The sequence below is a fragment of the Aedes aegypti genome, chromosome 2, assembly GCF_002204515.2.
Source record: "Aedes aegypti strain LVP_AGWG chromosome 2, AaegL5.0 Primary Assembly, whole genome shotgun sequence".
In the NCBI taxonomy this organism is placed as follows: domain Eukaryota; kingdom Metazoa; phylum Arthropoda; class Insecta; order Diptera; family Culicidae; genus Aedes; species Aedes aegypti.
This window is the reverse complement of record NC_035108.1, coordinates 32,320,727-32,348,552: the sequence shown is the minus strand read 5'-3', so window position 1 is coordinate 32,348,552 and position 27,826 is coordinate 32,320,727. Positions and strand designations below refer to the sequence as shown.

The 27,826-nt window shown below is 36.7% G+C and overlaps 1 protein-coding gene across 14 annotated transcripts in view; it reads left to right on the top strand.

Moving 5' to 3' along the window:
- The window catches only part of LOC5574086 (collagen alpha-1(XVIII) chain), a 980,207-nt gene that overhangs the window by 218,100 nt on the left and 734,281 nt on the right, over positions 1-27,826 (top strand). The window lies entirely within an intron of this gene.

Here is a 27,826-nt window from a genome sequence, read left to right as displayed (position 1 = left end):
AAAAAGTTTGTTTCGAATTTCTCCAGATCCATCATTCTGTTCATCATGAAACTTCGAAGTTAGATACAAATAATCCAGTTGAAATACCATCCGTCTTAACGTGAATAATGAATAATGAATGTCCGTCAATAATGAATAGAAGTTTGGACACCATAAACAAAATAAGGAAACGGAAAATAAAAAAAAATGTGTTCAGTACCATCGTTGTAACTGCAGCAATCAATTTACTCTATTGATTGTTCTTATTGCTGATAACTTGAGTAGAATAATGTATTCGTTTGTCACCCTTATTTCAACAAGAAGTTCAATATCAGCTTCAACACCAATAATTATTGGAACAATATAGCTCAAAAGAACAACCTATGGTCAATAAAATGTTAAATCTGTTTAAATTTAAATTATCGCTTGTAATAACTATAATTATTGTTACATCATAATTCAAAAGAACAACCAATATTTGAAAAAAAGTAGATAGTTGATAAATGTATCAAAATCTTCAGTATCAAAATTTATTCCGATAGCGCAACTCAAAAGAATAATTTATATTTGAAAGCAGGGCAATCTGTGGGTAAATAATAATATACTATTCTCCGCAGTCGGTAATTAATGAGTTATTCAAGAGCACGGGATTATTGTTATTTTGTACCAATTAATTCCAAAGCAGGCATGATGTTGTCAGTGGGACACAAAAGAAACGTGAAAACATACGTCTCCTTGAGTAATCCATGGCTTCATACTCATTATGCCAAACGACCATTATGCCAAACGACCATTATGCCAAACGACCATTATGCCAAACGACCATTATGCCAAATGACTTTAAAAAAAAGACACGTACACGTTAATGCTTCCAGTGGGCATTAAAAAGTACTTGTTGAAATTTTTTTTCAAAACTTCTCAGATCTCAGTATAAAGAAAAAAAAATCTTTGGAAAATATTTGGATGACGACCCAACTGAATAATTATATAGTTATCTGAAGAAATCCCTGATCGAATCAAAATGGAAATTTTTGAGTATCTTTGCTAAAAAGTTTTTAAAACAAATGTTTTTCATTAGCGGAATATTTTTAATATACATATTTTAAGTACCTAGGCATTTTTTTTTTTTCAAGAGAGTTTTGATGGAACGCGAGGAATAACAACAAATTATTTTAAGATAAATATAAAGGAACTTTTGTAGTTTTTTTCTTTTAAAATGCAGATACATCCACGGAGAAGTTCCTTGATAAATCCCTGGGGACATTGTCTCAGTTGAATCATATTTAATTGCTCATGAAAATTATGTGGCATATTAGAAGGAAAACTTAAAGTAACACCTTGAAGTATCATACCCAAGTAACCATAAGCACTAATAATAAGTCCTTAATCAGCATCATAGATGCGTATATGCATTATAATAGCACCACAAATGCTTACACACCTTATAACAGCACTTCCGCTGCATAGAAACCCTATTACTGCATCATTAATGCTTCTAAGCCTGATGCATACAGGCATTAAATAAGCACTATATTGGCTTTATATTCGAATACAGGACATGTTTATATGGCATCCAATGTTTTGATAGATATACCATGTGCTTTGTGTTTGCATATAGTGGTAAGAGGGAGTCAAACAAAAATCTTCTCACTACTACAATGACGAGGAAAAGTGATGGTTTAAATTGGTCACTTTTCTTTCCAATACTATTCATCTTATGTGGCCGTAGGAGCAAAGGAGCAGGACAATAACTCAACAATCGAGTTTCGCAGGTTCGAGACGCAAAATGAGGAATTTCATCATCATAAAACGAGGATCAAATGTGGCAATTGCAAGTCCTCAAAAGGATGAAAACTACCAAAATGAATATGTCTGATACGGAGAAGTACTATCTGTATCATTTTATTACATTTTTTGCATACTTTTAAAGGTTTCCGTTTTCATTCATTCATTTACTTACCTCGTGTACCAATTGATTGGCCGCATACGCGAAAGCTCTCTGGCTGCGTACGCGAAAGCACAACATATTCGCCCTAAAAACCTGGCGAAACAACTGACGTTTCTCACGTGGTCTTATATCAGCATTAGTGGTGCAGAGAAGCACGGTTACCTCTTGGCACTATAATGGCACGCTATTTCGCCTTTTCTGGCATTATAATGGCATTATATGCGTATATAAAACTGACATGCATCAAATGATTACGCTATATGCGCATATAATGCTGCTACCGTGCCGCATTATCGTGCTTTCTGGTGACTTGAGTATAATGGTTCATATGAAGGAAACCTTGCTAGTAGATCTTGAAGACAATAATTGTTGTAAAAAAACATTTTTATTAAAAATTTCTCCATCATGAAGCTGTGTCCAAAACAGCTGTTTCCTGTCAAGATTCCATAGTGAAAATTAAAAATAAAACAAAAAGGGGTTGTGTATCATTCAAAATTTATACATATATCATTTTTCATTTGTCGTGGAATATTTGTTCAGTACATATTGTTTTGTCACAGTTCAAACGATTCCTTTAGGATTCCATAGGCCATTTTCAAAAGTTATTCTCAAGTAAAAATGATTGATTTATCTATGGAAAACACTTATTCCACCATACCGAAAACATGTGCAAATCGAAGATGGTCGAGTTCTGTGACTGATCGGTCTGACATGGAAACCGTCCTTAGAAGAATATTTTTGAAAAACATGGTTGAATACCTGCAAAGTTTTTGGAAGAATCACAAAGGATATTTCTTGAGGCTTCTTAGGAAAGTTATTGAAAATGTTTTTACTGGATAAGAACAAATGAATATTTTCCGTAGTGAAAACTGAAATCTACAATTTACTGATGTACAGCGGTATGCAACAACGTCACCCACCAGCAAATAAAATCAATACAAATCTATGCAAACTATGACATTTGTGAAAATCGTGATTTTTGCAACCGACATTACTTGTTGCCCTGGGCCCGTTCCAGAAAAAAAATCTAGCTACGCCAATGGTCAACAGCTTGTGGCAAATGGGCATAATAAAAATGAAGGTTTCAATCCATTTGTTCTCTGTGAAATCAACGATGGCACTAGTCGAAAACGGATTGACATGACTCGCTGATACCCTGTTTTTCGCTGCATTTCCGTTTTCACCACGCCGGGACGGTATTGTGCCGCGCGCCGTTGACCATTGCCAGAAATCTCCGCATATCGTTCTGGTTCGTGCTACCTTTTGCTTCAGCTACCACACTTTCTCCGTGCAGTCTTCTCTTGCTACGGTGGATTCGCTTTACAATAGCCCCTCTGCCCTGAACCGCTCATTGTTCTGTCGAGTACCGACCACGAGAATACGGCTCCTTGTGCCATTCTTTAAGTTTGTCACTCTTTGGCACTCTTCTTTGAACCATTCGTTTCGACTTTGTCGTTGACCAGTGCCAGTCACATTCCGTGCCGTTGTGGTCGCCGCTACGTGGATAGGGTTCTACAGGTTGTTGACATATCCAGAAACGTTGATTCTTCCAAACTGCTGGTAGTACTATTCGTCTCTAAGCATTGGATATTGAAAGCACAGACAAACAGACGTAACACTTAGAACAAATTTCTTCAAAATCCATCGCCCAGTTTACACCATCATCATCTGGTGAGCATGTTGCACGAAAAGATGTTTCGTGCAACAAGACCGGCAGATGGCGGTAGTGTGAAACGTCAAACGCAAAGAAAAACGATGTGCGCGCCTCTGGTTGTGAGATTTGTAACATAGCGAATTTGGAACGGTCGTTAAATGAATGGGCGATGGAAATTTCGTCAGTGTTACGTCTGTTTGTCTGTGTTGAAAGTCTTCGTTCTGTTCTTTCATGTACTTACATCTTGATTTGAACTTTTTTTCCGTTCGGATACGCCACTACGACCATTATTTAGATCTATTGTGGCATTACCCGTATCCTTAGTATATTGTGCATGTCGCATTACTCTATTTTTATTGATTGGTAATGAAGCATTGATTTCTGTACAGGTCTTTTTTTGGTCCTTAGAGATTGATGGAAATCGAATGTGATGAAAAGGTTACGCTTTTTATACCCTTCATAGAGACTTACATCTCAGCGAAGGCGCACCCCTTAGCAAACATAATCAATTTTATTTCTGAGGAACCAAATTGGTACTACTGATATTTGACATGCAACGGAACTCTAGTTCCATCTTTGTTTCACTTTTAGTTTAGTCCCAGAATAATACTAGAAAAAAGGGCTCTGTACTAGCTGCAAAACCGAATTATGCCAAACAATTTGTTTAGTAATCAGCATTCACGTGAGTCCTAAAATAACCAGTAATTAACGATCCTGGTCCTACTCATGATTTTTATCCTGGCTTCATGTGTAGTCACGGGACTGACAAACACCGAGTCCTTAACCATCTGCTAGGTAAACTAGATTCAATTTCAGAAACTGTAGTGAGTAATAAGGACTTTGTTCCGCGAATCCTTAAATTACCAGAACACATTACCCTAGCCCGCCAAATAAGATGAGACTAGGGTTCAAATCGCACCACGAAAAGGTGATCTTCCCGCGTTACGGGTATGATCTCCGTAGGCTCTCGCGAAACTCATCATCCTCGTCATCTTATATTATCAGGCTTATCATCCATAGGCGCAAGATGTTTTGTCTCAAATTCCGAACCGACTAATATTCCGAACACTCGGATTCTGTATGACGATTGGATTGGGTTGATACAATTAATTGAAATAAGTCATTGAATTTCCAGGAAATAGCAGTCAACTGCAGTTTAATGTGATGATTCTCTAATTGAATGTATTTCCGAAATTATTTATTCTAATACGATTTGCCCACTCTGCTTGACCTCACGTGAGGTACCTAATCATACAATGTAAAAGGTTTACCTATTTTCTAATAAGCTATTAAACTATTCTTTGTTCATGTTGTTTGGATTTAGAATAAAGATGGTCAGAATATGAGACACAATGATTACGGTTCGGCATTTGAAATAAAGCCGTTCCGTTATCAGCGATTCCTAAGCTAAGAATTGATTTGTTCACAACTTTTAAATGTAGAAGACTTTTATTGAAAAATCACTATAAAACGTGTAGTATTCGTAATATGAGCCATGTTCGGAGTTTGGGACAAACCGAGACCTATTTTGGCGTGTAAAATATATAATAAGTCCTCAATGCTTACGCGATGTAGCATTGCATTATCGTTTGTTTTTTTTTTCTTCTTGAGGACTATGTCACATCCATCTTTATCAGAGTCTTTGATCTGAAACTCATATTTTTAATGATTTCTAGCACTTTCGGACATACTTCCATAGTAAGCAATCATGGGCGAACAGTATCTGAACATCTGCGAGCGAATTAAAGATCTGCAATCCATTGTTTTAATTTTATAATTGCCCCCATTCAACAACAAGCATTTCTCTGATTTCAGCACACAGCAAATGGAGTGAAAAATTCGTACATTGCTCTGTTGTAAAAAAAAACGCCAACCAGGACAACATGGCATCTCATCCAGTTTCCAGCGAATGGATTTGTAAATAAATCAAACAAGTTCCAGCCACTATGACCACTTTCCCCGATAGCTGTGGCCAATTTTTTCATTGTAACATTCCACTCCACAGTGCAGAGATTCGAATATCCCTCTGTCTCTCGCTCGATTCAATTGCTGCAATTTTATGTTCCAAAATCCGTCATTGTTTCCTCCCGAAAAAATGGTTCCAACTCGCGCCGTTGATGTACATTAGGGTGATCCATAATCTTAAACGTGTAAAAATCTTCAATAACATCCGTCAAATTTGTTTATGCAGACCCCAAGAATTGATAAATCTCTGGTTTTGGTAACTTGAACATTCCCCAACCAAAAAAAGAAGAAGCTACAATAAATAGAATGTTTGAAAATAACTTTTTCCATAGAAGTTGTCCGTTTCACCTCGGAAGAATAAGCATTTTAGTTTTTTTTCCAAACAGAAAGACTTCCAGTATATGACAGTCCCTTTTCCATTGATTGAAGAATGATGAAACAAAAAACGAAAGAAACTAAACGATTACAGTGCCATCTATGACCGACAATTTAATAGGAAGTCGATGCCGGTTATGCCCCGGGAGAGTCCATAATAGGCATTCGGACAACATTTTTCCTAATGCGTATTTCGCTGGAAAAATCGAATGATTTTGTATGTTTCATAGGCGCACTATAAAGTAAAAACATTGAACTTATTGTTAGACTCCACAAAACGTATATGCGTCCGATATATCATTGCGGAAAAGCGTCAAGAATAAATTTCAGCTACTAAGGGGTCCATTACTAGCATTGAAACCTTAAAAACTGTCTTTCCCATAAAATTGATTTTGTTTGTCTCTATACAAATTTTGTTCTCATTGAGCCTTCCTTTATAAAGTCGACTTTATGGATTTCGCTCAAATTTCCATATTAGCTTTTAGGGGTGCTATTGAACAATTTTGGGTATGAAACGTAAGATTCGAAAGTTTGAATTTGATTTATATGAAAATGAGCCACCTTAATGTTAACTTATCAACGGCGTCCCCATTCGCCGCAACATGGTGGCAGTGGGTGCTGTAAGGGTAGATCGAATGGCCGCAACAGCACTTTCCATCCAGACTCTGCGGATTAGGGTGAGCCATAATTTCAATTTGTTGAAAAAGTTGGGGCTCAATCTTCAAATGGTAGCTAAGGATGTTATAAACATACTTTTGTATAGAGGAAGCTATAGAAAAATTACTTTAAGAGGTTGCCCCGTGGAGATTTTTGATAAAAGTCTGATATTTTGTATTCAAGTTATCCTTTGTTTTATGGGAACATACAAATTTGAACAAAATCACATTTCTGCTCTAAGTGAATCTTGGATAGCTTGAAATTGCATATGGTATATTCGGCAACTTTTTTCTTGAAGTCGAAATACGCATATCTGTCGAAGTATACAAATTAAAGTTGGAATTAAATGGTACAGTGCCTATTATAGATTTTAATTTACTTACAGGTATATCATTTACCTCTGAACGTCGTTTCACACATTGTGTTTGGAACAACCTTGGTTACCATTTGAAGCTTGAGCACCCAAGTAAAACTATTGGGCTACCCTTCTGTGTGGTGGCTAACTTACTGGCCGCTGATTTTTCCCGCAAACCGCGAGCAAACAAACGCCGGCAGGAAATTGCGTGCCATGGCGGTTAGCCCTCTGCCTGCCAGTCAGACCAATGGTTCTGGTTGCGTCGAGAAAAACGCCGTAATGTAATTAAATGGCTATTTTGTGGCTTTTATGGTTGGATCCCATCTACCCGCACCTGGGTAACACGTTTTGAGGGCCCAATAATGGCGACAATGAGAAAGGGGGTGGGGGCACGGGTTTAAATGAGTTTCTGATTTTCCGGGGTTTCTCAACTGAACCACACGAATCGGGTCGAAAAATACCGCAAAAGGGCCTATGGGGGTTTGTGAAAAATTCCAGAATTGGGGTGTGTGAGGATCGAGAGAAGTTTTTAAACGGGACGGATGATTAGTTCTATCGAATGATTGTTAAACTTGTTGTGGTTCTGATGCCGTTAACAATGCGGGCCTTTCAAAACAATTCTAAGCCAACTTAAGGTATTTTAATCTTTTTCAAGAATTTTTAAAGCAATTTTTTACCAATTTATGCCATATTAAGCCACATGCAATTTGATTTCATTTTGAGCCTGTACAGGTCGGATTCGATTATCCTGAGTATCGATTTTTTTTCATTCCGGGTAATCGAATCTTCCGGATAATCAAATCACTAAGAAAAAAAATTGAAGTCTTTGGCAAAAGAACTTGAATATTTTCTTTTTTCGTTATTTTAATTATATGAAGCAGTAGCGTAGCCAGAATTTTTTTTTCTAGGAACAGTAGGGGTCTTTTTACAAGAAAAAAAGGATTTGACCGGCATACTAAAAAAAACACTTTTCACACCCCCCCCCCTTTTTCTTAAACACGTTGTAAACTGCAAAACCATTCATACTGTATATATATGCTAATCATCTCAGATTTATAAATAAAAATTGAAAAACAAGAACATCAAGGAACAAATTCCGGATAATCGAATCCCAGATAATCAAGTCCCCGGATAATCGAATTTCCGGACAATCGAGTCCGATCTGTATTTGATCTTCTCAAGCCACTTTAGGCCATTTACAATAATTAAGCCAATTTTTAATAGTTTTTAACCCATTCTAAGCAAATTTACTAAATTGAAACCTACGGAGCCATTTTAAGACATTTTACACTATCTAAAGTCATTTGAGGCCATTTTAAACCATTTTAGGTAATTTAAAGTCAATATAATTTATTTGAGCCATTTTACGCCTCTTTTAGTAATTTTTCGAGTCATTTGAAGCTATTTTGAACCATTTTAAGCATTTAATGCATTTTTTTACCCATTTTAAGGCATCGTAAAGCCATTTTAAGCGTTTTGAGCAATTAAAGCCATTTTTTGAACATTTTGAAGCTATTTTGAGCCATTCTGTGTCATTTTAAGCTATTACAAACCATTTTTAGATTTTTTTTAGCCCTTTTAAGCCATTCAACGCCATTTTAAGCCATTTTTGAGCCATTAAAAGCCATTTGGGACATAAATATGAGTCCATTTTAAGCCATTTAAATCATGTAATGAAACCTGAAGCCTTTTCTAGACATTTCTGAGCCTTTTAAAGCCATTTTTAGCCATTTGTGGACATTTGAAATCATGTTAAGCTAATTGTAGGAATTTTAAAGTCACTTTCATGCTTTTCAAGGCATGTTTAGCTATTTAAGCCGTTCTTAGCCATTTAAAGCCATGTTTCGAGCTGATGTTTAGCTTTTTTAAGCTATTTCAAGCTATTTCAATGCCAGATAAGCCATTTTTAGCCATTATAAGCCATTTAAACCATTTGAGTCCATTTTAAGCCAATTTAAAGCATTTTAAGTAAGCTGAACAATTTTAGGACATTCGATTTTAAGACATTTCTGAGCCATTTTAGGTAGTTTGAAGCCATTTTAAGAAACTTCAAGCCATTTTAAGCCATTTTAAAGCCACTTTAAAGCAATTATGATCCATTTCAGCTACTGTAAGCCATTTTAAGCCATTTGAGTTCATTTTATAGCATTTTAAGTAAACTGAAGCCATTTTTGGACATTTTTAGGCATTTTAGCCATTTTTGAGCAATTTGGCCACTTTTAAACATTCCTGAGTCAATTTCAGTCATTTTGAGCCATTCCATTTTTTTTATTAGTATCATTCCAAACATTACATTAATTTCTTATATCTAGATGTTCTGTGTTACAAGACAAAACTATCATCCTAATTTGGTAAAGCAAATTAAAGATGTTATTAACATTTTGTTAACAACATATTACATTTCATTTGCCTTAGCAGTTCAGAATTTTTACAGGTGAGTGGATTTTACCTGATAAGACGCTTTGAATTTACTTAACCTATCTCAACCTAAGAGCTATTCTAGAATTATTTATAGCATATTTTAGCCATTTTAACTGAGACAAAATAAAGACCTCCATGTTACTTGCAGTTGCCCATAATTTTATGGCACATAAGGTGATAGAGCAAACTCTAGAATGCCTTGAAAAGTGTACTGCGTCTGTCAAACTTGGGTACGTTTTGCAGTACAAGGAACCAAATGCAGTACATACTAGAAGTGGTGCTCAATCTGAACTCGAGAGGGACGCACCTGTTTTTAAGCCATTTAAAGCCATTTTAAGCCATTATAAGCAGTTTTAAGCCATTTAACTATTTGAAGCAATTTAGCAGCTTTAGGCCATTTTAAAGGCATGTTTTCGGCCGTGTTTTAGCTATTTAAGGCAATTTCAAGCCATTTTGAAGCCACTTCAAACTAATTTTAAGCCATTCTTAGCCAGGCCATTTGAAGCCATTTTAGGCCATTTGAGTCCATATCAAGCCATTTAAGGAAAATGAAGCCATTTAAGACATTTGAAGCCCTTTCTATGCCATTTGTAGCCATTTTTGAGCCATTTTAGACAATTTTGAGACATTTCTGAGCCATATTAAGCCATTGTGATCCAATTCTGAGCAATTTAAAGCTATTTATGAGCCATTTGAACCCATTTTAAGCCATTAAAAGCAATCAAAGCGGAGCAATGAAGCCATGTTTTGTGCCATTTTGGGACATTTTTAAACCAATCTAAACCATTTGAAGCCATATTAGAGTCAATTTTAACCATTTCAAGCCATGTTAAGCCATTTTAGCAATTTCAAGCCATTTTTTAGCTATTTTAAGCTATTTTACGCCATTTTGAGCCAATTTAAGTCAACATAAGCCATTTTGAGATATTTTGAGCCGCTTTTTAGAGTCACTTTTATGCCAATTTACGCCATTTTAAGCCATTTTTAGTAATTTTAAACAAATTTTAGCCATGTTAAGCCAATTTAAAGTCATTCTAAGCCATTTAATGCCATTTTGAGCCTATTTAAGCCACTTTGAGTCATTAGAGAGGTTTTTGAAGCCAATTTAAATCATTAAAAGACATTTTTAAATCAATATAAGGCATTTAAAGCCATCTTTAGCATTTTTGGAATTTGTTATTTGGAATTTGTTATTTGGAATTTAGAATTTGGAATTTGGAATTTGGAATTTGGAATTTGGAATTTAGAGGTTAAAAGTTGGAATTTGGAATTTTTATTTGTTTGAAATTATTAAAACCTTTTTGAATTTTTTGAATCTTTTGATTTTTTTTTTGATGCCGTTAACAACGGGGGCCTTTAAAAACTTTTCTGTACCAACATACGGCATTTTATTCTATTTCAAGAATTTTTAAATCAATTTTTAACCATTTTTTAAGCTACATGCAATTTGATGCCATTTTGCGCCAGTCCTAGATTTTTCAAGCCAATCTCAGCCATATACAATCATGAAGACAATTTTAAAAAGAATTTTCTTAGCACATATACTATATTAAACATTATATTATATTATATTATATTATATTATATTATATTATATTATATTATATTATATTATATTATATTATATTATATTATATTATATTATATTATATTATATTATATTATATTATATTATATTATATTATATATTATATTATATTATATATAACATAAGATATTCGACACTATCTATTTGAAAAAAATAACGTTATCTTGTATCCTTTTTAAGCCATTATAAGCTATTTTAAACTTTTATTTGCCACTTTTAGCTATTTGAAACCATTTGAAACCATTTTAAACCTTTCCAGTTATATTAAGCCATTTAAGCCATTTAACGCCATTTAAAGCAACTTGAAGCTTTTTAAAGCCATTTTTAGCCATTTTAGCCATTTTAAAGCTATTTAGCTATTTTAAGCAATTTTAAGCCAATTGAAACAATTTCGACGCATTTTTAGCAAATTGAAGCTTTTATAAGCTATTTTTGGACCATATTTTAGCTATTTAAACTTTTTTAAGCTGTTTTTGAGCCGTTTTAGACTTTTCAGCCATATTAAACCATTCAGAGCAAATTTTAGCCGTTTTTGCGATTTTTAGCTATTTCAAGCCATTTTTGGCCGTTTTAAGGAATAAGGCAAGTTTAAGACATTTCTGAGTCATATCAAGCAAATACTACGCCATGTCAGGCCATTTTAGGCAACAATTTGGCATTTGGAAGTTGGTGGTTGGAATTCGAAGTTTGGAAGTTAGCATTTTTCTTTTTTTTTTCCAGATTTTTATTTTTATTAATATTTTGTATTTTTTGAATTTATTCAAACTTTTTTAATTTTTTCAATCTTCTTCTTTTATTGATGTTTTTGAATTATTTGATTTCATTTATGATATTTTTAAACTTTTTGAATGAGTTGATTTTTTTCAATTTATTGTATTTTTCTGATTTTTTTTTATTTTTTAAGTTTTTAGAGTTTTTGAAATTTTATCAAATTTTCAAAATTTTAAGAATACCGTTTTGTCTCAAATTCCGTTCAGAATCATATTCCAAACACTCAGTTGTTGTATGACGATTTGGTTGAAATGTTTCGCTGAAATATGTCACCAAATATCAAGGAAATGGAAGTCAATTGCAATTCAATTTTGACGTCTCCAATATAATTTATACAGCGGGAGTAGTGATGATTCTCTAGTTTGAAACCAGTAGAGCAAGCTCAGATAAATTTAATTGCGAAATTATTCATTTGGATACGATTTACTCGTGCTGTTCCGAATTTGAATCAAGGTGTTCGGAATATGAGACAGAATGAACACAGTGTTCGGCATTTGAATCAAAATGTTGTTCCATACTTTTACGTTAGAAAAATACTTAAACTTATTTAATCAACATTATTAGTTTTACACCAAATAAGCTTTGCGAAGAAATTAAAATATACACAAATATCATCCAATTTATACCAATCAGATGCATATGAAGTCACTGTTGTCCTTAAATGTTCAAAATATGAGTAAAAACGGGATTTACAGTTTTTAGAATTGTTAGAATTTTTTAAATAGAATTTTTTTGGAAAATTTTTAGAATTTTTCTAATTTTCTTAATGTTTAAAAATATGAAAAAAAAATATTTTTTTAACTTTTTACATTTTTTAATATTTTTGAATTCTTGAATTAATTAATTTTTTTTTTAAATTTTTTATTATTTTTAGTTAATTTTGTGAATTATTTAAAATTATTTATTTTTAAACTTTTCAAATTGTTTATCCCTTTTTAATTTTTTGAATTTTTTTATTATTTTTAAAATGTTTGATTTTTTTGAATTCCTTGAATGTTTTGATTTATTTCAATTTTTTTAATTTTTTAATAGGGAGCCGGATTCTATTCTTGGCACTTTTGATTCACTTCGGCAGTGGGTTTTTTTTGGAAGCTACTTAGCTCATATTTGGCCACAATATGCGTCTTATGGAAGTGCTTCTTATTGCAAAGTTTCAGACGATTCGGACGATAAAAACCCCCCATGCCAAAGTGAATCATAGAAGTGCCTAAGTAGCTCTGCACTAGGCCGTCCCTTATTTTTCGAAAATGCGAAATATTATAAGTTCGTCATTGTAAAGTGCTCGTTTTGGTAAGAAAAAAATTAGGTAAAAATTTGAAGTCCGTACGTGGACGCTAAGTGGTCCCCCAACGACCCTAAAGGTATTAGGCGTAGATGACCCCCGTGCGCCAAATCTAGCTCGCTGCTCTAGTGTACGCAACATGAGCACGAAAAGCCACTAGTAACAAATTGATAATCAGCATAAAATTTTAAGTAAAATGATATATTGTACTATGGATATCTTCATAACACTGCACGCTGACATACAATTCAGAACTACAAAGGTATCGTTCAAATATTACGTAACGCAACAGGGGGAGGGAGGGGGTCTTCCGTAATGTTACCGTCCATACCAAAAATTCAATTTTTTCATACAAAAGCTCTTACGTGGGGTAAGAAGGGGGTCTAAAATTGGCAAATTCTGCGTTACGTAATATTTGGATCATCCCAAAGAAAACAAACTTCTATGCTGATTATCAACGCGCGCTGGAAAATTTGTTACTGGTGGCTTTTCGTACTCATGTTGCGTGCACTAGAGCAGCGAGCTTGATTTTGCGCACGGGGTTATCTACGTCTAATACCTTTAAGGCCGTTGGGGGACCACTTAGCGTCCACGTACGGACTTCAAAATTTTACCTGATTTTTTTCTTACCAAAACGAGCACTTTACAATGACGAACTTATAACATTTCGCATTTTCGAAAAATAAGGGACGGCCTACTCTGCACCCTATTTTGAATTTTTTGGGCTTTTTAAATTGTTTTTGAATTTCTTAAATTTTTGATTTTTTTGAGTTTATGATTTTGTTAAATTTTTTAAACAATCTAAACATTTGATTTTTTTTAATTTTTTTCACTTATTTAAATTTATTCAATTTTTTAATTTTGAGCTTTGAGTTCTAGTTTTGAGTTTCGAAATTTGAGTTCGAAACTTTCGAGTTTGCTTTTAATGTATCAATTATCCTACTTCTCATAATGAATGGATAAAAGTATAACTTGCATGTGTTAATTTGATTTAACTCAACAAATTCGGAGAACAACTGCATTCATTACCAATTGACAGATTGCTGTCAGTAATGTCAATGTCTAATTGCGTTTGCAGATCTGAGGAAGAAGTTTGCAATGTAATTAAAAATTATTTCCAAACTGACATTACAGAACTGATTCGCAACTGTCACTCCAGTTATGTCAAATTCCACGAACAGAATTATACTATCACTCCTCGAAGCGATTGACTTTGAGTCTTTACATATATCGCTGCAAACCACTTAACCATTTCTGACCTGTCAGCAGTCAATGAAACCGCAACCGACAACTGATTAATGGCCGGCCGTCGTCGTCAGTTTTTTGTACCGCGCTCCGGTTATTGACGTTACATCCAAATTGCACCGCGCATTACCCGATGAGCTGCCTCAAGAAAAAAAAAAATGGTAGAAATAACAATACGGAGCCACATTTTCGTACATCAATCCAGCACGCCAATCCATTCTTCGAAACCAGCTCTCTGACAGAGCTTTCATTGCGGCTCACAGTGGTCCAATTTATGAATGGCTGGCAAAAACTCCAAGTTCCAAACAAGATTTGTAAGTGTGCAAAGAATTTTGACATTAATCCACCATGTCATATTAATAAGGTTATGTACGAAAATTTAAAAAAATGTTTTGTCCCATGTTTGGACCTCAAACAGGTGCGCTTGTCCGAATACTTATTTTGTTTTACCCAAAATAGCCTAAATTGACTTCAAAAGGCTTCAAATGGCTATTGATGACTTACAATGGTTCCAAAAGAGTCAAATTTGCAAAAAACAAATTGCTATAATTGGTCTGAAAAATTGCTAAAAATAGCGTAACATGGTTTGCTGGACATGGCTTCAAATGGTTAAAAATAACTCAAAATTGCTTCAAGTGGCTTAAATGACATTAAATAAGAATTCCTTCAGGGATTTTTATAAGGATTCCTCTTTGAATTTCTGTAGGGATTCATCCAAGAAATCCTACAGAAATTTCTCCAATTCTTTTTATTTTTCCAAAGTTTACTTTAGAGATTGGTACAGAAAAAAAATATGGGTCTTAACATGCATGAAAAGCATTTGTTTTTTTTTTTTCAAATTTTGATCTATGAAATCCAAGGAATGATAACAGTGTGCAAAATTGGATCTACAAGCCTACAATAATGTTTCAAAACAGTTTTCATTAACAAAAACAGTAAAATATCAAAATTGCGTGATTTTTGTCAGGATTTTCTTCAAATCTGAACCACTGTGTAGCCCCCAACCAAAACGCATTATCTCCCCTCAACGCTCAGCAGGCTGATCCATCACTCCCGAAATGATTCATCATTTCACACCCTCAATAAGTGGCTCCTTGATGCGTTCTTCTTCGCGCTTGTTGCTTCCTCACTCATCGACACCGCGATATGCAACCTTCTTCGACAAATTAATCATTGTTTTACGTGTGTACAAAGATTGCACCGCCCGGGGTCATTTCGGGATGAATAACTGCATTTCGTCGGTCGGAGAGAAATACTTCTTCCTTTTTTCGAGGGTTTCTTTTCTGCTTGAATTCAAGACGCCAAACCGACGAAGACGACGGCGACGACGAGATGGTCCTTCCCCGGGGTAATCATTTCTCACTTTGCCTTAATTGCAACTTATCACATTTGCTAATGTGTTCCGTTGCGAGAGAGAGAGGTGGACAGGTTCAGGTTTTAAAGGGGATGGGAGGGAAATTCAATGGAAGAGTGGTAAAAAAGCTGGAAGTTCAACTGACAATCCTGATTCATTCTCCTAACGGTGATTAAATCTTTCTGTTAAAGTCTTCAATTTCAGCGTAAAAATCTATTTTTTAAATAATGATTTTGTACAACAACTTTTCCAAATTATTGTTGGTCTCATTTCGTCTATTTCGTTACCATAGTTTAACCATAATTTTACATTTTATGTCATCAATGAAGTACACCCAATTACCGCAATTTCAGATTTTATGTGTGATAGTTTACAGAGAAATAATCTTTATTCTTTAATTCAACATAAACACATTATTTTCCCAAATAAATGCTTTGTTTTCAACTTGCCAAATTGGATTTTTCCAGAATGGAAAATACGAAGGATAACATTCTGACAAAGATGTGTAGTTTACGTTTTCTTGGATTCCATTCACTGTGAGCAAGTTCTGAATAAGAGTTGTAAGAAAGAAGTACCAGAAAAAAAAAACTCGAGCATCGACAACTCCAGTCATTAGGAGAGTAATCAGACACTGTCTATGTTCGGTGCAGTTATTTAGGATTTGCTCTGGTGGGTAATGACGATGAGGAAGGTGTAACGAGTGAAGTCAATTCTAGGAATACCTTCTCAAATCAACAGATTCTTAAAATGATTTTCTTTTCATGAGATTTGGCACAGCCATATCATGACAGTAGAAGATTGCGAAGATTTTTGTCTTTAAGTAAAAATATTTTTAATCAACATTGAGTATCCTTTGTAGTTCATCAATGTTATATCAGAAAGGGAGTTACAGAATTATTTTCAAAATTTTATTTTGAATCCTTTGTATATCTTTTTTTTTTTGTACTACGAAAGCTAGTCCATATTGGTTTATCATATAACATGGTCCACCTGAAAAATTGTTTGAATAACAAAAGCTTGTTTTGAGAACAAAGTTTCGATTTTCTGTTGATAAGTGGATATAGGCATTTAACATATTTGTGACATTTGGCTTGAATGCCCTCAATGTGATTTTTGAGAAGTTGATGTTTATTTAGCATGGGCCCACTTCACTTAATCTGACCAATTTATTGGAACTTCTCTCACCGTGATAACATGTCTACTTAAAGGTTGTTTGAAATAGACAGCTTTTGGTTGAGTTTTGGTAGCATTTGATGAAATCTTCCGTTTTTGCAAATACGAAGAAAAACTATCCAAACTTTATTGCAATCTACTACATATGAAACGCAGTCTACGTCCTTTAGCGGAGAGGCCTGTGTCATCCGAAAACAAAGATTTTTGTCATACCTGAGATAACGCAGGTATGTCAGATGTTAAAATATTGTATTCTATTGGTCCCAAAATGCTGCCTTGAGGAACACCAGCTCTTTAAGGAAGTCTTACTGGAGTTTTGATAATTGACCTGGATTGAACGATTCGACAGATATCTTTGGATTATTCTAACAATGTATGTTCCACTGGTTTCTTATTTAAATCTACATAGACAAGACAATGTTCTAGAGAATGTCCTCCTACATTTACACTTCTCTCATCCAAAGATGGAACAATAATATTTCCCCTTTAAACGACGCTCATCGGGCACCACGACTGTCTGCCAACGAAACAAAGATCTTTGTTTACCAATTTCCTATCGAATGAGCGAAATGTTGAGTCTCGTTTCGCGTCGCTTTCCTGCCCCTTATCCCGTCGAGGATCCCAAACAAGCCAATACAAACTCAACCAAATTCCCCATGTTCGTCCCTTGGATCTCTCCTTCTTGTGTATCAATTTGCACATCGTTTACCTAGCAATTGCTTCACAACAGAATCAGACAACGTCTCCGTGATGTTGGCAGCAAACAATCCCCATCGTCATCATGGCCAGCATCATCATCAGCCCTCATATAACCCTCGTGCACAAAACGAGAGAGAAAGAGGATGCATCTTTCGTTAATGCATTTTTGTTCAACTCCCCCGGGGGCATGATCACAAAAGAAGATTTTCCTCGCAGCTTCTGAGGAACGGACAGAGAGTTTAAACTAACAATGAACCGGCATCAGCACGCATTATGGCTAAATGATTTATGAGTATCCAGTCCACACTCACTGCTTGATCTCTACTTAGGGGTGGATCAAAAATTAAATTTGAATTTTTAGGAAATCCTTAATTTCATATGCATTTTTCTAAATAGTCTATGAATATTTTTTTCATACAAAACCTTTCAAATTTGAAAAAAAAAACATTCGAATTGTGTCTACATAGTTTATGAACGTTCCACGAATGCACAATAGTAGTTGCTACTGACTATACTGTTCATACCTTGATATGTACGTAATGAATTAATGGATGACGTACGGTTTGTTGCAAAGACGAGTGGCTAATGGTGTCTATCATCCCAATTTTTATCGATCTAATAGCAAATAAAGGAGGGGCCAACTGCAAATTTTTGCTCTAACGGGACCAAATTTTACCATTAGTCGGTAGAATACAAGGAGAACCAATTCATAAAAATGGCCATACCATAAACAAATTTCAAATGGGGCATTGCATGCAACAACCAATATTCGCTTGGTTTCAGTGAACGAAATATTCCAATGTTCCAAATAAATAAGTTGGACTACATGCTTATGTTCATGGGTATCTTAAATTCTTACAGATATCCATTGTATTGATCCATAAAAATACATGAATCTGTGCTTGTTTCATAACCAGAATAGAGGAAAATTACACCGTACAACTCTCCCTTACTCGATACTTTGTATCTCGATTTCGAGTAAGAGATTCATAGTAGAAGTTAGATTTCATGGCTACAGTGTAGTAAGCAATCACGGTAGTCGACACGTTTTTGCTGATATTCAGCACTGCCTCCCTTAAACATTCACAACACGAGCGATCAAACAAATGTCGAAAAGAGAAATGTCAAATAAATGCCTTGACCACGATAATTTCACCGCGGTTTTGTTCGATTCTATCATTTTTGTAATAGACGCTGCTTTCACTGTATGTGTGTCACATTTAACATAACAAGCAAGATCAAACTAGTCGTATTGACCATGATCCGATATAACCAGGGATTGAATCCTGAGAAAATTGAGAGAATCTCTCACGTATCGCTCATAACTTGCTGCACATTATGAGAGACTTTTTGTCCTATACTGCTACAACTTTGATCAGATTGGGGGGATAGTAGTGCATGATAAAACCCCTCTAAACATGCTCCAAACCTGGGCGACACTATTGCTATTAAAATTTCGTGGATTGTTTATCGTACCAGTAAAGAAAAACACCTAGCCTCAACGATAAACAAGCGAGAAAAATGGATTTTATCATCGCTCTCTCTTTGGGGCTCTCGCTCGCTGCTTCCATTTATCAGACTTGTTACACCTTGCGATACAATGACGATCGTGGACCGCAACAGTTGGGATGTTTTTCTTTGCTTGCTTTGATCGTGCTTCATACTCAAATGAGAGCGAATTCTGCAATGCCTGGATATAACTGAATTCTATGCAAAAGTTATGATTTATGCAAAAGCCATCGTGTTGAACGAAATTCAATTGACAGCTTTTTGTGTTTCCAAATATTCATTATACAGCACGTGCTGTGTGTGAGAGGAGACGGTAGTAGATAAATGCAGACAAATAAAATGAGTGCTGGCCATGGCAACGAAATGTCGCGCAAAATGTCGAATGTTTACAACACTCGATGGTCTCTTGAATCTCAGTAGCGCTGGCTTTGTGTTCTGAAGCTCGATACCTCTCTTACTCGATCATCCCTTTGGTCTCGAGCAGGGATTGAATCCTGAGAAAATTGAGAGAATCTCTCACGTATCGCTCTCTGTAACTATCATAATTTGCAGCACATTATGATAGACTGTTTATCGTATACTGCTACAACTTTGATCAGATCGGGGGAACAGCAGTGCATGATAAAACTCCTCTAAATAAGCTCCAAACTTGGGGACACTATTGCTATCGGAAGTTTGGGGATTGTTTATCGTGCCAGTAAAGTAAAACACCTACCCTCAACGGTAAACAAGCGAGAATAATGGATTTTATCATCGCTCTCTCTTTGAGACTCTCGTTCGCTGCTCCTGTTTATCAGACTTGTTACAACTTGCGATACACAACTTCCGATCATGGAGAGTTCACTGTAATGAGAAACAATGTTCTCGATAAAATAACTTGCTTTTGTTCAATAACTCGGAGTTATTGATCAATCTATATAAATAAAAATGGAATGGTGTTTATATGTCACGAAATGGCTTACGAACGGGTCAACGGATTTGAATTATTCTTTCTCAGTTTTGTTCGTCAAGGGTTCCGACGTGTTTGTGTGCATAAAAATCCACCGGGAAAGTTCAAAAAACGAGCGCGAATGAAACAGCCATTTTATATGGGACGATCAAAAGCGTTTTTCAACAGCCTACTTGATGGCAAGACGAAGTTTGCCGGGACCACTAGTCATTTATAAATATTTCATACCATTTCAGGAGCAAATAATTTCAGCTGATACATCAATAACTTGAGTTTGAGCTTGATTGGCCGCCGGTGGTTGCTACTCCAGTATCGCCAGATCAGCTACATTTACACAAAGAACCAACCAGATGACTGCTTGGGACTAACAGACACCCTCAGTGTATAAATGCTGGTGATCTTCTATTTTTAGGCGACATGTAGAATGTAGACCAATGCACTATGGTCCAGGAATCAGTTTTACGCGGAAAGATGCATTCTGAGCTTTAGAATGAAACATTAGACAAAAACGGTCTTCTACAAAGTTGTTTGTATTAGTTGAGCCCTTTGTTTGGTGTTATTGAAAATTAGGATGGACCACATTTTCTTATTTGTAGAAATTATATTATACATGCTTCAGATAAGTCATAAACCATTCAATTTCAAGCAATTTTACCAAAAAAGTTTTTTTGTATCTCTTAAGGTGATTATAGAACGAAGCCACACCTCAAATTTTCAAGAGCACAAGACTTAAGAACCAAACAGAGCTCCGCGTTGAAAATTTATCCCATTGGTCACCACCAGCAAGCAAGCAATTTGATTGGTTTTCAACGCGAACTGTTGTCAGATTCTTCAGTCTTGTGCACTTGAAAATTCATAGTTTGGCTTCGTTTTATAATCACCTTAAATTGACCGATTTAGAGCTTTTTTCCTGCAGTGACATAGGGTGGTCCGAACAAAACTGGTTTTCTGGCTCTAGAGTTTTCAATTCAAATTTCTCATCAAAGTAGTCTATGAAACACTTTTAGAGCTTTAAAAAATGCGTAATTTGGTGAGGGAAGAAACTTGCTATCTCCTTCCGTTTAGGAGTTATTGTTGTTTTTCTTCCAAAAACATGCCTACTTCGATTGTGAATTTCTCTGATTGGGACAAACATAAAAAATATCTTTTGACGACGTTCGAAAGACAAAATAAAATTGTATATTAAATCAAAAAATTAAAGATGTGTTATTTTTGTAACTCTAATAACTTTCAAAGTCAAACATTTTTTATCACAAAAACTTTAATAACTTTTGAACTAAAACAGATAATAAAAATCTTTTTGCATAAAAATTTGCGTTTTGTTCAGTTCTAAAAGTCGTTCATAGACGACTTTGACGAGAAAATAATATTAAAAAACTAGAGTTAAAAAACTTATTTTTGTTGGACCACCCTGCGATGATTAGGAAAAAATGCTCTAGATTGGTCAAATTTTGAGCTACAGAAAAACTTTTTTTGGCAAAGTTGATCAAAATTTCAAGTTCCACCGCTTTTCCTAAGAGCATATACCAGTATTTTTGCAAATAAAAAAGTTGATTATATGATATGTGTGATATTGTGGACCACCCTAGTTTCAAATGACACAGTATGAAAGCTTACATTTTTAGAAACAATTTTGTAGAAGATCATTTTTGTCTAAAATTTCATTTTCATGCTCAAAATGCAAAATAATAAAGAAATACATACCATGAAAATCTTCAAAATAGTTTTAGAACCCTATCTTTCTTATTTCAGATTTCTCGTCAAAGCGGTCTATAAAAGACTTTTAGAACTTAACAAAACGCAAATTTCCATGCAAAAATACGAGGAAAGGGACGGGCCTCGGATTGAACCCATGATCTTCTGCTTATGAAGCAGAAGCGGTAGCCATTGGGACCACCAACCCCGTCAATTTCAGCTAATTCAACAATAACTTCGAAAAACTCTATCCCATTATTTAAAATTGAAAATAACAGAACCATGTGGCATGATTTATATTTATGTCTGCACACAAGAATTTTGAATTAAAATCTACGGGATCGATGATATATTTGACATACATTCTGTATATCCAGAAAACCTCTGTAATGCGCTGAAGTTTGAACCATTTATTAAACTCTTACAACTGTTGCAGGCTTTGCAAAATTCGTCGTACATTGACACACGTTCGTGGAAGATAATGAGTCTCGACACGATAGAGAAAAAAACACACATTGTCCTCTGTTTGGTGCCGATCACTGTGTGTCACCACATGTTACATTCGTTGATACTCTCGCATTCTGATCAGGAAACATAAGCGAACATATTCTATTTTCTAAACAATGTTTTCGACAAAAGGGTTGCTATATAAACCAATAGATTATTATTATGTTGCTTAGGGCTGTAGTACAAGAAAACATAGAAGTTATCATTAATTCAAAATAAAACATAAATCTCCCGAATGACTCGATATCGATGTCGTCTATTAGAGTTATTGCTCTTGAAAACTCTCTCATAACGCATCATACGACAGAGTGAATACTAACATTTATAGGGCTTTCCGAATGCGATGTGCCAAGAACTATTATGATCCACGAACTGTTACAGTTTCTGAACATGCTTCGATCGGCATATTCGGATCAAAATCCAAACTCTGAATTGCTTCCGTCTTCTTATTCTTCTTGGCATTACGTCCTTACTGGTAAGGTTCCTTCTTCTCAGCTTATTGTTGTTATGAAAATTTCAACAGTTTTATTAACCTTCGGGCTGTCGTGCTGTTGTAGAGTAAAGTGGGGCAAAAGTTCGAGTGGGACAAGAGTTTCTTTTTAAGATTTCTATCTCAAATCAAATCAAAACTTAGAAATGTCATGGTAGTTCGAATGCTATTCAAGTAAGAGACTTTCACTTCAAATATCATAAAAATCGATTGAGATTTGGAAAAGTTATGGCTATTTGTTGTTTTTCGACGTAAATATTGTAATATTTGGTCAAACTTTCGATGCATGGAACCAAATGAAGATAAAATATTTTTCAATATTTTATGTAAGGGCGTTTCTAGGCCTATCATAAGGTTGCTTTGAGGTGTATTAGTTTTTGCATAAATGCTTGAAAACAATTTTTGGCCAATAGTGGGGCAAAAGTTCGAATCAGCGGGGCAAAAGTTTGACCCATGTATAAAATCACGGAAAAAATGGCAAATTGCCTGAATCCACATATTATCTTCAAATTTAGTTAAATTTGTCTGATCGTGTGAAAATTGACACCAAAATTTTACGTTTCCTCTTAGTTTTGCGAAAAACTGCTATTTTTGAGTATATTACAATTAACCCGGTTTTCGGCCATTTTTTATGAAAATTTAGTGTGTATTTTTCGTCAAACTTAAGTTTACGGCTGGTATAAAGTATGGCTGTCATAAAAGGATCGATATTTTGTGTTTAGCCAGCGAACTTTTGCCCCACACTAGATTAGAACTCTTGCCCCACCGGTGGGGCAAAACTTCGAATAAGCCAATCAATTTTGAAACTGTTATAACTAAAAATGGGTAAATATTTTGACACAGGTTTGTTCAGCAAAATTATAGCCAATAAGTTCATGATTCACTGTTGTGGGGAAGTCGTCCAAAGTCCTGAATAGCAAACCAGTTTTTATGAATGGTTAGCTTAAAGCTAAAACGAATGTTTATTAGCATTTTATATAATAGGGTAACAAATTTCTTACAAATTTTGGTGAACTTCTATGTTGGAGAGGTATCTTATCTCAACTTTTCAGGCCTTGACACAACGCTATCCGTACTATAATTATAAGTTTATCAAATTGCATGTTTAGAATGTAAGGTATAATTTCTTACTGTTTGGTCCAATACTTAAGGCTTATTTGTGCTATATGCCTACGCTGTCACCCGGATCTTTCCGTCCAACTGAAAGGGTCTATTTTAGGTTACATATATCATACAATTAATTAAAAATTGCGTTTTACCTTTGCATGCATATATGAACGCTGATTTTGCTTCGTAGTTCTTGATATTTTAATTCACTTTTACTTGTTATATATAGGATAAACAATTAATTCAAGTTCAAGTAGTATAAAGCCTAATTAAGTTAAATTCACTAGTAGTTTAATCAATTTTACGGTAGGATAAGAATTGCATGTGAACTTCATTTGTGTACACTAAATCCATTAGTCATTGTTTTGATCATACATATGCTTCTTTACGTTAGCTATCATCGTTCCAACGGTCACTGTATTGGTCGATACAGACGACCGCTGTGGGGTCCACAGTATTCATCGCCCACAGTTGAACTGTTGCAGGGGGGTGACGTGACATCCCCCTCCCGTGGACCTTAGTAACTTCCTGTTCATCTGATACTTCCTTCTTAGGTTCACTTCTTACAAGAACGTCGAGTACTGCCAACTTAACTGCTGGTCGTCGGTGAATGCCAGATGCTGTTCGGACCAGAGCCTGACGGACTCTTCCATCGCGCCCAGGGATCACCGCCTCCACTCGTCCTCAAGTCCACTGATCCTTCGATGTCCCACCTACTACCAACACCAAATCTCCAACCTTTATATCTTGAACATCTTTGAACCACTTGGACCTACGCGTGATCACTGGCAAATATTCTTTTACCCAGCGTGCCCAAAATCGTTGAGTAATGGCCTGTGCCAATCTCCAGCTACTTCGCAGTATCACTGATGCATCGACAGGTTCGGTTGGTGGCAACTTATCTCCGTTTGAAGTTCCCAAGAGAAAATGGTTGGGTGTTAGGGCTTCTTCATCTGCTGATTCAAGTGGAATGTACGTAAGTGGTCAGGGGCCCAAATAGCCGTAGCGGTAAACGCGCAGCTATTCAGCAAGACCAAGCTGAGGGTCGTGGGTTCGAATCCCACCGGTCGAGGATCTTTTCGGGTTGGAAATTTTCTCGACTTCCCAGGGCATAGAGTATCTTCGTACCTGCCACACGATATACGCATGCAAAAATGGTCATTGGCATAGTAAGCTCTCAGTTAATAACTGTGGAAGTGCTCATAAGAACACAAGCTGAGAAGCAGGCTCTGTCCCAGTGGGGACGTAACGCCAGAAAAGAAGAAAGAAGAAGAAGTACGTAAGTGGTCGAGTGTTTATTAAAGCTTCGGCCTCAAGTAAAATCGTCTTGAAGACTTCGTCGTCCGGTTTACGTGAGGCGTCTGCTATGGTACCTATGGCTACCATAACGGAACGCACGAGGCGTTCCCATACCCCTCCCATGTGTGGGGCAGACGGTGGATTGAAGCACCAGCGTGTTTTAGCAGTCGTGAACGCTGTAGCTAAAGACTTGTTGCGATTTTCCATTTCCCTTTTCAATTCCTTACTGGCACCTTGGAAACAAGTTCCATTGTCCGAGTAGAACTCAGCCGAAAACCCACGGCGTGCTATGAACCGTCGCACTGCCATAATGCAGGACTCGGTGGACAGGCTGTAGACTACCTCCAGATGAACCGCGCGAACGGTTAGACAAGTAAACAAGGCTCCCCATCGTTTTACGCAGCTCCTTCTCACTTTAACCAATATTGGTCCGAAATAGTCCACTCCAACAAATGTAAATGGTCGGACGAAAGGCTGTAGTCGGGCTGCAGGTAGTGGCGCCATTGTTGGAGCACTTGGTAGAGCTTGCCTTATTCGACACATCATGCAGTTCCTCGCAACCTTTGACACCAGAGAACGTAGTTTGGCAATTTCAAAGCGTTGCCGCATTTCATTGGTGATCGTTTCTCGATTAGCATGGCGGAAACGACGGTGGTACCAGTCCATGATCAGGTAGGTTACTCGGTGTTGTTGCGGCAGGATTGCGGGATATTTTGCTTCTTCGTATTACACCCATTTCGTCAAGGTAAGGCTGGTTTTTGTATATCGGACTAGATTTAGCGACACGACGATGACGACCATCAGAGCTCCCTTGAGTTTCCAACAGAACAGCGATTTCCTCAGGATAAGTTTCAGCCTGTGCTATCTTCCAGAGGGCCACTTCCGCTCTACTTAGCTCGTCTCGGTTGAATACACCCATCCGTAGAGCTGAACCATTCCGCTTGCGACGTAAATTATCGATGAATCGGAACACGAACGCCATCGACCGTTGAAGACGGGACCACCGACTGAAACGCGACGCATCAATCAACGGCAAAACCATAGCATGAGAGTGACTTGGACGAAGTTCTTCGCACGTTGTGGTGACATGGGCTTGTTGAGGCCAAAATTCTTGCGATTGGTACAGAAACGATGGCCCGTTAAACCAAGGATTACCGTGGTTGAAATCTGGCCCACTTTTCCACTTGGTAGCAAGGTCAGCAGTATTTATCCCGGATGGTACCCATCTCCATTCCTTTACGTCGGTTACGGTGAGGATTTCGCCAATACGGACTGCCACGAACTTATTGTACCGGCGATGCTCCGATCGAATCCAGGCCAGTACGGTGCTAGAATCACTCCACAGAAATCGACGGCTAATAGCATAAGTGTGGTAACCTTCGATGGATTCTATTATCCGAACTCCGAGAACCGCCGCCTTCAACTCCAATCGGGGGACAGATAGCACTTTGAGCGGTGCTACTTTGGATTTGGAGCAGATTAGTGATACTTGGACGCCATTCTCCGTTTCCAGCCGATAGTAAGCTACGCAGGCGTAAGCAGAGTCGCTGGCATCAACAAACACATGAAGCTCCAGTGGGCTGAAGTTTTTAGGGAACGGAGAACTGAAATAACAGCGAGGTATACGCAAGGTGTCCAGTCGGGGGAAATAAGTAATCCATTGTCGCCAACGGACGTGGATATGCTCGCTGATATGCTCATCCCAATTGATTCCCGAGGCCCAGATGTCTTGCATTAGCACTTTGCCGTGTACCAAAAAGAATGAGACGAATCCCAAAGGGTCGAAGAGACTCATGACCACTTTCAAGACTTCGCGCTTCGTTGGGACATGGTCTTCGTGCAAAATAGGCTGTAAGTCACCGCGCATGGCGAACGTGTATGTGAAGACATCGTCGTCTGGGATCCATTGTAGGCCCAGAACTGATTCTACTGATTCAGCACGGGTAAGAGCAAAATCTTTGGACGAGCTTCGCTCGCCCTCTCCAGTTTGCTTTAAAACTTCATTTTCGTTCGACAGAAAGATTCGAATTTCGAAACCTCCTTTTGCGTGCATCAACTTCACGTCATTCACCATTTGTATTGCCTCTTCGATTGTCCTAAAGCTGTCCAGGTAGTCGTCAACATAATGGTGCTCCTTGATTGCGGCAGCTGCCCGAGGGTAATGAAGAGCATATTGTTCGGCATTTGCATTCTTAACAAAATGAGCGGAGGAAGATGAGCAGGTAGAACCGAACATTGTGACCTCAATTGCGTAGATCTGCACTGGTTCGGCGGGATTGTGATGGAACACAAACATTTGAGTGTTTCTATCACCTTTTTGCAACTTGATCTGCAAAAACATCTCTCTGATGTCTCCTGATACAGCCACCGGAAATAAACGAAAGCCACTCAGCACTCTCGGCAAAGGAGTAAGTAAGTCCGGACCCTTCAATAAATAAGAATTGAACGAAACTCCGTCTACTTTGGCTGCAGTGTCCCAAATCAGTCGTATTTTTCCTGGTTTTTAGGGTTGACGACCACTCCTAAGGGAAGGAACCAAGTCTTCCGTGAGTCGATTGTAGCTACCTCAGATTGGCTGTAAGGTCAATGTACCCTTTTCGTTCAAACTCGTGGATTTGTTCGCTGATTCGTTGCATCATCGCTGGATTTGTACAGAACTTCTTCTCTAGTGACTTCATTCTCCGAATCGCCATGGGGTACGTATCTGGGAACAACGGATCTTCAACCCTCCACAGGAGACCTGTTTCAAACCCAGTCCGTGTACGCCGGGTTGTGTCAGCAAGTAGTTGCCTCGCTCTCCTGTC